Source organism: Schistocerca cancellata, chromosome 3 (assembly GCF_023864275.1).
Source record: "Schistocerca cancellata isolate TAMUIC-IGC-003103 chromosome 3, iqSchCanc2.1, whole genome shotgun sequence".
NCBI classification, from domain to species: Eukaryota; Metazoa; Arthropoda; class Insecta; order Orthoptera; family Acrididae; genus Schistocerca; species Schistocerca cancellata.
Window position 1 is genome coordinate 845,935,335 of NC_064628.1, and position 15,312 is coordinate 845,950,646.

Consider the following 15,312-nt stretch of genomic DNA (forward strand, 5'->3'; position numbering starts at 1 on the left):
TCTTGGGGCTTGCACTTATGATTGCGAGGTTACGGAATAATAAACTGTTGGGAGGTTACAATTGGCGGCAACCGGCTAGGATCGTATTTTTTGTGAATTTCTGAGAATTTGTCAGTCATATATCTGCTATTATTTACCTAATGTTAAATGTAGTTTGCATCTGGCTTAACGCTTTTACTAATTTGTCACTTCTTATTTCACAGATCATCGGCAATTAATTGCTCTTTGTTGTTATTGTATTAGCCCGGGGTATTTGTTCCATTTTTGCTTTGTCTTTGATTTTGTGCCTACTTTTGACTTCTGAAAATGCCGCAAAAAACTGCCAACAGTACATTGCGATGCGTAATCAGTAAAAAAGCCAACGTGAATAATTTGACTGATAATACTAGCGACAGTATCAGAATGATAATCCTCCAATTACAGATAATCGGTGCTTGTCGACCACCAGCAATGAGTTTAATCCAAATGATGAACAAACAAATTCAATTATGTCCACTGTAAATTTAACGACAATTGATGATGGTTCAAATGGCTCTGATCACTATGGGACTCAACATCTTAGGTCATAAGTCCCTTAGAACTTAGAACTACTTAAACCTAACTAACCTAAGGACATCACACACACCCATGCCCGAGGCAGGATTCGAACCTGCGACCGTAGCAGTCCCGCGGTTCCGGACTGCAGCGCCAGAACCGCTAGACCACCGCGGCCGGCTAACGACAACTGATGACGTGGCACGTTCCGTTACAATGAACGCTGCCCAGTCTGACACACCTGACTTGCAAAATTTACACAGTGAACAGATAAATGTTTCTAACGAAGGTGAACAATGTACTCAAAATAAGTGAGATTTATTTGATTCTGATGTAGTGACCAACAGTGCACATCCGATTCCCAAACCTTTTCCTGAGTCAGACGATGACCAAATGGTTACTCACAACGTGACACATGCAGATACACCATCACACAGCACAGAAAAAAAGTCGCTAATTTTGGCGTGGATCAAGTTATGGCAATGTTGCTACAACTTAATGAAAATCTCAAACAGCTGAATGAAAAACAAGACAGTAATTATAGAAAACTTGATGAATCGAAGAAACAACTTCATGAAAATCTCAAACAGTTGAATGAAAAACACGACAGGTCCATCAAACAAATTAATGAGAACTTTAAACAGATTAATGAACAGATTACAGCCGTTGCCGTGCAATGTCATGATACTAAAGAACGATTACGTGAGGAAATTAAGGCTTGTGCTAGAAATAGTAGTGAAGAAATTAGATACGTTGCGCAAGAATTACGTAATACACATGCAGACACAACAAAATTACTTAGAGATTAAATCAGTGCAGTTGCTAAACAATCTTCAGAAAACGCAACACAGTTACACGACGAGTTTAAACTAATGTCAGCAGAACTTTCATGCACTCTGGAATGCGAAAGTCGACAAGAAATTTGAACAACAGAACAACCAAATTGATGAACGTTTATATAACCACCTACTAAACAGTGAACCGCGTTACTGTAAATTCATACAGGAACAGAACAAAGTAAAGAAACAAGTTATGGAAACAATTACTGCTTAGAGACAGGAAGACAAGTGTAAGTTGTTTACGAAAGCAAAAAATACGTAGACAACAACATTGCTACAGTATCAAACGAGATCAATACCATCAAACAGTTGAACACTGAATTGCATGGTGAAATATCCGATCTAATAACAAAAACAGACACTGATATTCAACCTTTGGAAAATAAATATACAGTAGACTTTCAGACAGTGACCAACAGACCTGAACAACTAGACTTAATACAGGATCCCGATGCCATTAAAGCAGACGTTAAGAAATTGTTCAAAACCACACGTAAAATGGAAAAACAAATTAATGATTGGGACACTAAAAATGATGATCAGGTAAAATATGATGAATTGAAAAATATGATGAATATGATGCATTGGCCAGTCATATTGACGTAATGAAAATTACACTGACACCAAATCAGACGATAAGTCACCAATTTCGTTCAATCAAACACCCGAATTCCAAAACATACAGCAGACAATCAGTGAGATAGGTTCGTCCAATAATATATTACGCAGAAAATTGTCATCTTTACAGCAAGAAGTGACAGAAATGAAACACTTTCAGCCTCTAACACGTCACAGCATATGCCACATTCTGAACATTTGTCACACTTACACAGCCAGTGTAACTTTGGTAATTTAAAGAGAGTACGTGTCTTAGATTCCGAACAGTCACAGTCAAACAGATTATCATGCAATCCTGATCCTGTTCAGACATTCAGAGACGATGATTTTGATTACAAGCCCTTTCTATCCGTTAGGAAATTTAAGGTATTTAAAAATGACAGAACACAGATTCACCCATTGGATTGGATACAACAATATAGCTTTGCTTTTCCAACAACTTTGAGTGTAACACACAAACTTGAATTTATTTGCAGTTTTTTGGAAGGCGAACCGGCAACTCGTATGAGACCGATCGCGAGACAATGTTATTCGGTAGAAGAATTTCAGATTGCTTTTCTGTCAGTGTATTGATCGATGACAACACAGCGCGGAATCAAGGTTCAGTTAATTAGCTTACCGAATTATGAGAACTCAAATTTTCCCACAGTCACACAAATTTTTGAACACATGGTACAACAAAACCAATGTTTATGTGAGCCATACAGTGAGTCAGCATTTATCCAATTATGTATTTCAAAAAATTACGATCGTTAAGAGTATCACTTTTGACAGGACAGCAGAAAGAAAATATTTCGGCATTTAGAGAGCTGCTACAGCTTTTGGAAGTTCAGAAACCAGATTATTCCTTCACATACAAAAATTTTTCACAACATAACCAAAGCCAACAAGCATACAGGCATTACGATCAGCCACGCTATTTTAATAGCAAAGGTGATAGGCGCTCCAGGAATGACAACACACCAGAACTTTAATAACAGACAAAAATTTAATTATCAGGATCATCAAAATTGTCAGCAACAGCGAACACGTTTTGGCAACAATAGAGGCTTTTCCTCAAAAACAACAACAAAACCAGCCTGTTAGTATACCTAACCAAAAATATAATGTGCAAGGTCAACCACGCTTTATTGTTTCGTCGCCTACACATATAGCGTCGGCTCCGCCAAATAGTAACCCACAGCAACAAGGAAATCACTACGTACAGAAGACAGATCATTTCAACTCTTATCGCAACGCGCCGTATAGTAATGACTATCATGACAGTCGTAAAAGTAATGAACACAGTTTTCGGCGCACGTTTAATAACAGTAGATCTTATCAGCAGCAGAGTCTTCCACAACAACATATTATCATGAATGAACCAGACAGTCGGTATCATCCCGAACCTAATACGTCAGGATGAAGTAACAGAACAGTGCAAATAGTCGAAATGCCAGAACACCCTTCTGCAAATAACAGCACGTCAGAACGAATTTGACTAGATACAGTACATGGTGCATCTTCCAGCAACGTAAGCAATACTTTTGACACACAGAATCTTGTTCACGAAAATGTTATTACTTTTGAAGACATCCGAGAGACACTTTTGCACGAAAAACCAGTTATACAAAAAACCATTTCCCACCCTGTTACTGAAGTAAAGATTGGATCATCCACATTTTCAGCAGTAATCGATTCTGGATCACCTATGCTAGTTAGAAATGAAGAAATTTTCAAGAATGTAACAAAGAAAATACTTATCCTACGTTACCACTAGGTAAAACTAAAGTAAAAGGAGCAGTATCTGGTAAAGGAGTAGATGTAAAATTACAGACATACCTATCATTTTGTATTGTAGGTCATACCTTCCACTCAAATTTTTGGATTGTTCCCTTACTGACAACAGAGGTTATTTTAGGTACGAATTTTCTGGTACAAAAGGACGCAATTATTGACTTTCAAAATTCCTATTTAATGTTAAAGGATAAAAAGGTACAACAGGCATTAGAATTTTAGCACGCTTTATCTGCAGAAGAACAAGCAATTAATCGGACAGAGGTTATTTCTACATTATGTAACATAGACTGCCCTTCCACATTGTTCACAGATACGTAAGTACACACCTACGATACACCAGACGAAGCCGACTATGACGTTATACAAATGATTTCTGATAAAGTAAAACAGAGCAACGCAAATACAGATGACGAACGTACTCAACTACGCAAAATTCTTTTACAGCAAGCTCCAGTTTTTGACAACATCCCTAGTATTATGTCCAGTTTTGTGTATGAATTTCAAGTTAAACAGCACGAACATTTAAAGCGAAACATTATCCCATTCCATATATTCACAGAGAACAAGTTAAGAAAAAATTACAAGCTATGCTAGACCAAGGAATTATGGAAGCGGTAGTTAGTCCGTACATAAACCCGCTCCATATTGTTAAGAAAAAGGATGGATCACTTCGCCTAGTACTTGATTCGCGTTATGTCAACAACATTATTATTAATGAAACATATCGCTCGCAGACGCTAGAAGAATTACAGAAATTGCATGGTACTATGGTACTGCTATTTATTCCACATTAAATTTAATATCGGTATTTTGGCAAAATCAGCTCCATCCGAACTGCAGAAAGTACACAGCATTTCTCTGTTTTGATGATTATCAATTTTGCAAATTACCGTTCGCTTTAACAATTTCTTCAGCAGCATTTATTCACGGTTTTGAATACTGTACTTCCGACAGAACTTAAAGACAGAATCACATCGTATGTAGACGACATCCTTTTTATCGCAGAAGCTAACTGGTCTGAACACAATTTGATTCTTGAACAACTGTTGCAAACATTTCGTGCACAAAGACTCACAGTTAATCTGAGCAGATCACACTTTGGCAAAACATCTATAAAATTTCTTGGACATGTAATTTCAGCAAAAGGCATTGAGCCTGACCCGAAAAACCTTCAAGCTTTACGCGACATTACTGTTCCAACGACAAAGAAACAACTACGCAGCTTTATTGGATTAATTAACTTTTTCCGTAAATTTATTCATTACTCTGCTTTAAACACCCCTAGATTATGCCAACTGACGGGTAAAAACGCTATTTGGTCCAGAGATAGCCAAGAACAGTGTGAAATTGTTAATGTGAAACATGCCTTGTTGAACGCACCACTTTTATCACACCCAGATACTACCAGAAATTTTTCCATTGCCACCGACAGTTCTAACACCACTCTAGGCGTACACATTTTTCAGGAAATTGAAGAAGACGGTACTACATTAATTAAAAACATCGCCTTTGCAAGTTGCATTCTGTCACCTGCTGAACGCAATTATTCTGTTACAGAACTTTAAACATTATGTGTTGTATGGGCATTTACCAGATTTAGGCATTTTCTTTATGGAGGACATACTACCGTTTATACAGATCATAGAGCTATACAGTTTTTACTTTCCGGTAAAGTTACAAACTTAAGCAGATGGAAGCTTTACTTACAGGAATTTAATTTTTCAAATTGTTCACATTCCCGTTGCACAGAATATTGTAGCAGACCCACTATCCCGTTCTCTCAGCAACAATCAGCAAGACATCGCAATCGAATTCTGTCAAGCAAATTTTAGGCTCCTGTATATTCAACAAAATGCATTTAAAAATATCTTTTTGTCGTAATTACGAGACATAGAACAAGAGCAGAGCAAAGACAACGTATGGAAAGAAATTAAACACCTCTGGAAAGATAGGAATAACGTTACCATTAGAAACTACAACACTGTACGCAATAACATTATGTTTCGCCGCTCTCACCCTGACAGCAACAACTGGTTATTATGTATTACTGACGAACTTGTTAACAGATTAATTTGGTATACTCATTTAAGTTACGCGCATTATGGAGCCAGAAAATGTTTTCTTATACTGAGACAGAATTCTTATTTAGTCAAGATGGAGAAACGTATTCGACGAGTTTTAGCGTTATGTAAAATCTGCCTGAAAGCGAAATCAGACACGAATTCACATATTCCTCCGTTATGTCCCACTTTACCGATTAAATTGAGACATATGGCCGCTGCAGACATTTTTGGTCCGATTTCCAGATCTAATAGAGGTTTTTAATACATCTTTGTCGCTGTTGAACTCACTTCGAAATTTGCTACCTTCACTCCGTTACGCAAAGCTACTGTTAAATCTATTTCGAATGAATTTGTAAAACATTTTTTATTCCATGTAGTGCATGTATTGAAAGTAATTTCCTACAAGGACCACAATTTCGATCTGCGATATGGACACGCATGTTACGAGCTAGAAACATTTCTTCGCTCTATATATCCTGGTATCACGCTTCTTGAAACCCTTCGGAACGACTGATGAAAGAAATTGGTAAACTATGTAGAATATACTGCCATAAAAGACATATGGATTGGGATACACACATACTATCAATCTAGGATGTAATTAACTCCATACCAAATGAATCTACTACGCTATCTCCGAATCCTACATCTCTTCGACTACGTGTGACGTCGATGGCATTCATTACGTTATATACACAAAATTATCAGCATGAATTTTTCTTTTGTTATAGCATGGTTCTTTCTCTCAGGGATATTATCCTCGCTTCTTACTTACGTGCATAAGTAAATATGAAACGGGTTCTTGAAGGGCCGCTGTTATTCAGTATCAACTTTAGATTTTGAACGTGACGACTAAAATACAGTTGCCGTTAACTGAATTGAATGTAATTTTGTTAATTTCTATTTATTGACTGCAAAGCAAAGCTCGAGAGAATTTCGATTGTTGCCGTGCAGCGGCCAAGATAAAACTTACTGAACTCATGGAATCTGTATAATTTAAAAACATGAAATTTAACGTAAATTAATTATCTGTTGTAATTTAAAAAGGTTCTTACAATGAAATCTCTCGCATTTAGAGTTACTGTTAACACTTTGAAAAATAAATTAATACTTCGGCGCGTAATGGCCGACCAGAGGCTGCATCGGAAGGTGAGCTTCTCGCAGCGCAAATTAGTGAAAAAAGTGCTTATTAAAAATAATTAGCCACTGCGAGCATTCGAGGTGACAACTATTACAAAGAAATTCAATTTGTGATAATAACAACAAGTTTGTTTTAGTAAAATACAGAATAACTTACATAAAATATGTGTAGCCGCTCAATGGCTGCCTTCCGTATAGTGAAACAAAACAGTGTGTGAACCCTAAAGTACGTCCTTCCTCCTCGGCCGTACAATCGCGTCTCTTTCGATCCTTTTTTATTTGCACTGACATTAAGTAAAGATGCTACTCTTAAATTATCGCTGTTTCAAGAACATTAACTGTGTCTTTAACACGAATTATATTCATAAAATACTTTAACTACGGTTTACAACCGATAAAAATGTCAATATTTATGTGACGTACCGTCACATGGGCCCCCTAGTGAGGGTGTTCGCAATAAAGTCTACTCTGTATGTACAGACTCACTACGCTTTTATATATACACTCCTGGAAATGGAAAAAAGAACACATTGACACCGGTGTGTCAGACCCACCATACTTGCTCCGGACACTGCGAGAGGGCTGTACAAGCAATGATCACACGCACGGCACAGCGGACACACCAGGAACCGCGGTGTTGGCCGTCGAATGGCGCTAGATGCGCAGCATTTGTGCACCGCCGCCGTCAGTGTCAGCCAGTTTGCCGTGGCATACGGAGCTCCATCGCAGTCTTTAACACTGGTAGCATGCCGCGACAGCGTGGACGTGAACCGTATGTGCAGTTGACGGACTTTGAGCGAGGGCGTATAGTGGGCATGCGGGAGGCCGGGTGGACGTACCGCCGAATTGCTCAACACGTGGGGCGTGAGGTCTCCACAGTACATCGATGTTGTCGCCAGTGGTCGGCGGAAGGTGCACGTACCCGTCGATCTGGGACCGGACCGCAGCGACGCACGGATGCACGCCAAGACCGTAGGATCCTACGCAGTGCCGTAGGGGACCGCACCGCCACTTCCCAGCAAATTAGGGACACTGTTGCTCCTGGGGTATCGGCGAGGACCATTCGCAACTGTCTCCATGAAGCTGGCCTACGGTCCCGCACACCGTTAGGCCGTCTTCCGCTCACGCCCCAACATCGTGCAGCCCGCCTCCAGTGGTGTCGCGACAGGCGTGAATGGAGGGACGAATGGAGACGTGTCGTCTTCAGCGATGAGAGTCGCTTCTGCCTTGGTGCCAATGATGGTCGTATGCGTGTTTGGCGCCGTGCAGGTGAGCGCCACAATCAGGACTGCATACGACGGAGGCACACAGGGCCAACACCCGGCATCATGGTGTGGGGAGCGATCTCCTACACTGGCCGTACACCACTGGTGATCGTCGAGGGGACACTGAATAGTGCACGGTACATCCAAACCGTCATCGAACCCATCGTTCTACCATTCCTAGACCGGCAAGGGAACTTGCTGTTCCAACAGGACAATGCACGTCCGCATGTATCCCGTGCCACCCAACGTGCTCTAGAAGGTGTAAGTCAACTACCCTGGCCAGCAAGATCTCCGGATCTGTCCCCCATTGAGCATGTTTGGGACTGGATGAAGCGTCGTCTCACGCGGTCTGCACGTCCAGCACGAACGCTGGTCCAACTGAGGCGCCAGGTGGAAATGGCATGGCAAGCCGTTCCACAGGACTACATCCAGCATCTCTACGATCGTCTCCATGGGAGAATAGCAGCCTGCATTGCTGCGAAAGGTGGATATACACTGTACTAGTGCCGACATTGTGCATGCTCTGTTGCCTGTGTCTATGTGCCTGTGGTTCTGTCAGTGTGATCATGTGATGTATCTGACCCCAGGAATGTGTCAATAAAGTTTCCCCTTCCTGGGACAATGAATTCACGGTGTTCTTATTTCAATTTCCAGGAGTGTAGTTCAGTTTTGTGGATGGCCAAAAGTTTATGTTTGGCCCACCTATTTCAGTTTACCGTTCAATACTCTGTTCATTACACAATTATGGATGCCATACACAATTCACAATTAGAGGTGAGTACGTCTATCAGTCCCAACTGTCTTCCTGTTTTATTATAAATAGGAACAATCCGGTATCTTACAGAACCGAGGCACTTTGACTTACGCTCCCCCATTCGGGTTACAGGCGTAAGGGAAAAAAACGGGCCAAAGAAACTCCACCCAGAGCCTTCGGATTGTTAATTTTGCTTCTAAATTGAATTTGTAGCATCTGCACACAAAATAGCAGATAAATATATACATTTACATTGCAAAAATTCATCATTAAAATGTGAAATTGCATGACGTACAACAGTCTTATTTCTTCTGTACAGATAGTTGCTTTAGTCTTTACGTTTTTTTTTGTATTAGTTTGTTACAACTTTACATGGTTCATCAGTTCATCGTCGACTACAACATTTTTGGATCTGATCGAAGTAAACGTTGCCGACGGCGGTTTGTTGCTGGTCTGGCGGTGTGTCGCTGCTGGCGTAGACGGTGGCATATATGACCACTTGAAGCCGGCGCCGGTTCATTGGCCAAAGCTGTGACATAGGCGCAAACAGCTGCCGGTCGGTGGGCGGGTCGCCGCGGCCGCTGCACGGACATGACAACCGCCGATCGCTCGCCGCGTCCCGCAATACGTAAACATTTCACCGTGTATCAATCAGTTCATCTGCATAATAAAGTAAATATATCTGTTATAAGTGTTGGAAGAAAATTCATTAGTTTCCCAAACACTCCACAGTCACTCGTGCTCACTGTTTACAGAATGCATTGTAATAATGTGCGAATGAACGAGTTCCAGGTTTTTAAATAAGTTCTGGTACGAGCTCACACATTTTACGCTGGTTTAACATAACTGTAGTTTTAAGCAAAGTGTTCACTTGATCGCAGTACGAACTGTCACTATGGTGAGTGTTCAGTTGAGTATGTCGCGATGACACTTTTCGCTTCATACCACTTGGCCTGTGTCGCTTCTAGCGTGCATCTGCCGGTCTGGCAACCACAGTTCTCTGTGCGCTACCTATAGCGTATTTTCGCAGTCCACTGCCATGGCTCCGTTTATCAGAAGTCTCACTTCTTTGCCGAAACATTTATTCACACTATGAATGTCTACCATGTTTTGCATCTAAATTGTTTTCTGCGAAAGGCACATCATTTGAGCTATTAATTTTTATTCTTTTGTTAACTATACTTTCAGAACAGTCTTCCACTGCTAAACTCAGTCACATATGTTGTGTTCTTGCACAGTTAACTGTTCACACTTTTACGTCGTTTCAATTCATAGTTGAGTTCATCCGTCTTTTCACTATTTGAGCGTTCGGATAGTCGCTTTTAAATTGGAGCATGGTTTATTGCATTTTACTAGAATTACATAATAAATCTGCTTTCCATTTTACATGTTAGTATTATATATATATATATATATATATATATATATATATATATATATATATATATATATATATATATATATGGTACAATTAGATTTCCTTCTAGGTCCGTTCATCACTTAGTATTCAGTGATTGACGTAGTTGTCACCTCTTAAAGTGTTGACCAGTTGGTCATACTGGACCCGTGAGTTCAATAGGTTTTATGACATGTGTATTATTTATTCATTCTACACTGATTCAGAAACTTTTGTCATTGTTACGTTTGCGGCTGCCTTGCTTGCGCGCGGGTGTACCTGCAAGCGTCTTCAAGCTGGAATCAGTGTGGAAGTTAAAAAGATATTATTCTGTTTGAAATTTTTTATTATGCGAATTCTCGCGTTTGTACAGTGATTCGCTGTTAAGTGGCGTCCGACTACCATGCACAATGCTTCTTCCCTTTTCAAGGTTTATCCTGTGCAGAGCGTCCTTACGCAGATTCATTTGCTAATCTTTTCTCTGTCACAGTACTTGTGTAAGTGCAGTATTCTCCTTCTGTCATATCTGACTCATACATACACTTAGAAACTACTCTATATCTAACAAGCACAAGTATAAAATCAAATAAACATGAAATAAATCTTACTAACTAGGCATACAACCTACATCTACCTTTACACACTACACGTTTTAGACTTATACCCTTAAGTATCACTGGATATAAATGGTTTTAAGTCCTTGTGCAGGAACAACCCTCTTATCTTTCCTGTATCCGGGTGTGCCAACAGTTAACACCCGTCATGTGGTATCTCTAAAATCCTATGTGGTCCTGTACACAAGAGTTGCCACTTTCTGTTGACTTTTTTTAATACTCGAGGACTTGGGATGACTCTTGAGCATCACCAAGTCTCTTCTGTTGTACGTGTAGAGTTTATTCGTGTAGAGTTTATTCAATGTGCGATCGTACTTCTTCTTCCGAATGGTTGCATTGTGTTGCATTGCGAGCAGGGCTTGCTGTAGCTTCTGCTCTCTGTTTACAAGTTGTGGAATTCGTGGCAAAGGGTTTAACCACTCCTCGTCGAGTGAATCCTGTGTCATGAGATCATTTGGTGTGTACCCAGTGGATTCATGGGGTATATTATTATGTATTTTCTCGAACTGAGGTGCTAACCCAATCCACTTAGTTTGATGATTTGCCGCATATTTGCGGAGAAACCTGTTGAAGTCGCGGAAGCAAGGTTCCACAGGGTTCGCGCTCAGGTTATACAATGACACACAAACATGCTTGATGTTATGTTCCCAAACAAACACTAACCAGTAGTGACTTTTAAAATAAGTAGCATTGTCAGTTGATAAGGTCATCGGCTTTCCGGCGTTCGGTATGTAATCTGATACCATTTTCCTGACTATTGCTTTTGTGGTAGACATTTTCGTAGCATACAACTTCAAATGTTTTGAAAAAATGTCCAAGGCTGCTACAACACACTTTGACCCGCCTCTTGCTATCGCCAAGGGTCCTGTCACATCAACAGCAACAATCTGTGCTGGTGCTGTCGGCACTATAGGATGTAGTTCGTATCTCGCGTTACGAGTGCACGGTATTGTCTTTTGACAAATAAGGCAAGTTCTCACTAGAGCCTTCACCTTACGATGTGTTTGGGAAGTAGCACTACCTAGACAATAAGTCTGAGGATGTTTCAGTCCTTCGGTGGTACAAAATATCATTTTGTGTCATATATAATTTGGCAAGTTCCCCATACGGATCATTGCTTAGAGAATCCATTATTCTACACCACAACGGATCATCATGCTGCATGTGTGCGATCTCTCGACACATACGCACATATTTATTCCTCCGGATGGAATCTCCCAGTACCAAGATTTTGAATTCTGTAGATTGTTCTACAGGCCCAGCAAATTCTGGTAATGCTCGGGGTAATCTAGACAACGCGTTTGCCACAGCATTGTCCGATCCTTTCACATGTATGATTTGAGAATCATAGTCCTGTAGAGCTAAAATCCACCTCGTGAGTCGCTTGTGCAACAAACGGCACGTAAGCACATAGCTGAGCGCCTGGTGGTCGCAAAAGATTTTGACTCTTTTGCCATGTACATAGTAGTGAAATTTCTTCAAGGCCCAAATTACTGCAAGCGCCTCTAATTCAGTTGCAGAATAGGACCGTTTACATGAATTTAACACTCTGCTCTCAAATCCCATTTTCTTTACTTCTGTTTGCTGGCCATTGTTGTCTACTTGGAATAAACAACATCTCAGACCACAAAAAGATGCGTCTGTTGCTAGATAGAAATCTCGTGCCGCTTTAATTTGGTCGTAGGCTCTCTTGCATTATTCCATAAAATTCTACGGCCGATTCTTTCTAAGCAAACCTAGTAAGTCCTCACTGTTTAACAACTGCGCCGATAAAAACGGCCTAAAAAAGGAGGCCATTCCAAGGAATGCTTTCAGTTGCTTTTTCGTCTTGGGGTACGGCATCTCCTCTATCGCTTTCAACTTCTTTGGGTTAGGTAGAATCCCCACCAAAGAAATAATACGTCCTAAGAACTTCGTTTCTTGCGGGCCAAATTCTGACTTTTCGAGGTTGGCAGTAACCCCAACGGCTGCAAATCTTGCCAGCACGCGGAACAAAGTCTCCATGTGCTCAGACCAGGTTTCTGTGGCGATGAGAATGTCATCGACATACACCGTTACCTTTTCAAGAAGGTCAAGTCCTAACACGGTGTCCAGAGCTGCAATGAACACGCCCGCACTTACATTCAGCCTAAACGGTAGAACTCGAAATTGATAGCTTCTACCGGCGAATATAAACGCGGTATATTTTCTTGAATTTGGCGTTAACGGGACCTGCCAGTATGAACTTTTTAAATCCAGGCTTGTTAAGTACTTAACACCATGGAATTTATGAATTTGTTTCTCTATATTTTCCGGCCGGGACCGAACAGGTATTATTATATTATTAATATCCCGTGTGACCGCTACGGTCGCAAGTTCTAATCCTGCCTCGGGCATGGCTGTGTGTGATGTCCTTAGGTTAGTTAGCATTAAGTAGTTCTAAGTTCTAGGGGACTGATGACCATAGATGTTACGTCCCATAGTGCTCAGAGCCATTTGAACCATTTTTTTGAACAGGAGTCACGGCAGAAAGTTTGGTGAGGTTTTACTTGCATGTCGAACTCATACTCGTTTATTATCCCCGGTTTTTCTGAAAACACTAGTACAAATTGGTTCACCACTTGGCTCAAATCAGATTGCTGTGACAGGCTCAGGTACGAAGATTCGGCTACTTTTGATGCAATATGTTGCTTAATAATAGCATTTTCCCGTTCCCAACAGGTATCCGGTTCGCTGCTGTCCTGATTTACAACACATTTGTTGTGATTCAACGCGTTAGGATCCTGTAAAGTTACTAGGACGTTCCGGCAGTAGTTCACATACGCGTCCGGAGTCCTCATTAATGCCAGATCAATTTTTCGGTTGAGATAGGTTAAAGTGCATCTCGCTCGGCGGAGGTCAATTTTTGCCTTCTGTTCCCTAAGCGCGTCAAGGCCCAGGATGCAAGGTATTGTGAGATTTTTGACCACCAGGAATGAGCACAGTATGGCTTCGTTTTCCAGGGCAATCTCTGCCTGCGCCTGATTCTTTATTAGTTGCACCCTGCCCTGTAGAGCACCTACTATCCTACAATTTTCTGCTGGCAGGCTTGGTAACTTTTTCACACGATCCACGTACTTGAATAACTGCTCATCAAACAAGAAGCACTCGCCCCTGTACCCAATATTATTATTACTTCGACCCCATTTATCTTTGCCACAAAGGCAGCCTGCACATGTTCTATGTCTTGTTGGTCCGCAGGTCGCGGATCAACTGTCAGTTCATCTTTCATCTCGCATCCGTCATTTTAGCGGAGCAAATTCACTCCTACATTCTGTCTGCCCCCCTCTTTCATCCTGCCGATCATCTGGGAAGGGACTACACAGGTCGGCCAGAGTTTGACTGCCTGTCGCACCCTGCCGACACGTGATCAGACACATCGGTTATTCGAACATTATCAGTCACAGCTGGTGACGTGCACCGCGGTGCGTACACATGAGACTGATTGTTCGGAGGCTGAGGTGGAGGCGGTGGCATCGGGATGACATTGATGTGATTAACAGGCACATGACCTGACGGCATGTTTTGATCTGCCTGCCAGTTTGCTGGCCCAGCCCGTTGCCACTGCTCATTGCTAGTTCTCGTATTTTTATTGCCGAAGTTGGAGTTTCCTCCCTCTTCGCCTCGTCTCTTTCGATTGTAGTTTTCTCCACCTTTTTTTGGTGAAGACGGATTTGACTTGCCATGCTGGTACGTATTGTATCCAGTGCTGTGCCAGTGACCATCCCCAGTGGGCACACTATTCATAGTGTTACCTTTTTTAGAGAAATTTTCTCATTGCGAATATTCGTCACTCTTTGAATACCCGTTCTCACGAGGGCTATTATTGATTTGGTTTTTTTCTTTTCCCTTCGCTTGTCCGTTGTCTGTACTCCCCTGATCTCCCTGCCTGGCATCCTCGTGTATTAAATCGAGGGGGTCTGTGGTTGCCACAAACAACTTCAAGTCCGTGTCAGGGAGGTGTACGAGTTTCTCTCTTATCGTTATAGGCAGTTTACCCATCAAAATTCTTAGAACGTCCCTGGCAGGCATGCGTTCATCCCAGTTCATGTATCTTTCAAAATATTTTCTCAAGTTACCTGAACGGGGATTGAATAGTTCCGGGTTATACACTTGTTTGCGGAGACGCTCCTGAACAGACCTGGACCAGTATCTGACAAGAAATTTACTTTCGAATTCAGACAATGCTCCGCGATTTCCATCGCCCACAGTGCCGCGTCGCCTGTGATGAAAGAGATTATTGACTGAAGCTTTTGGTGCTCATTCCATGATGCTGGGAGTATATTCCGGAA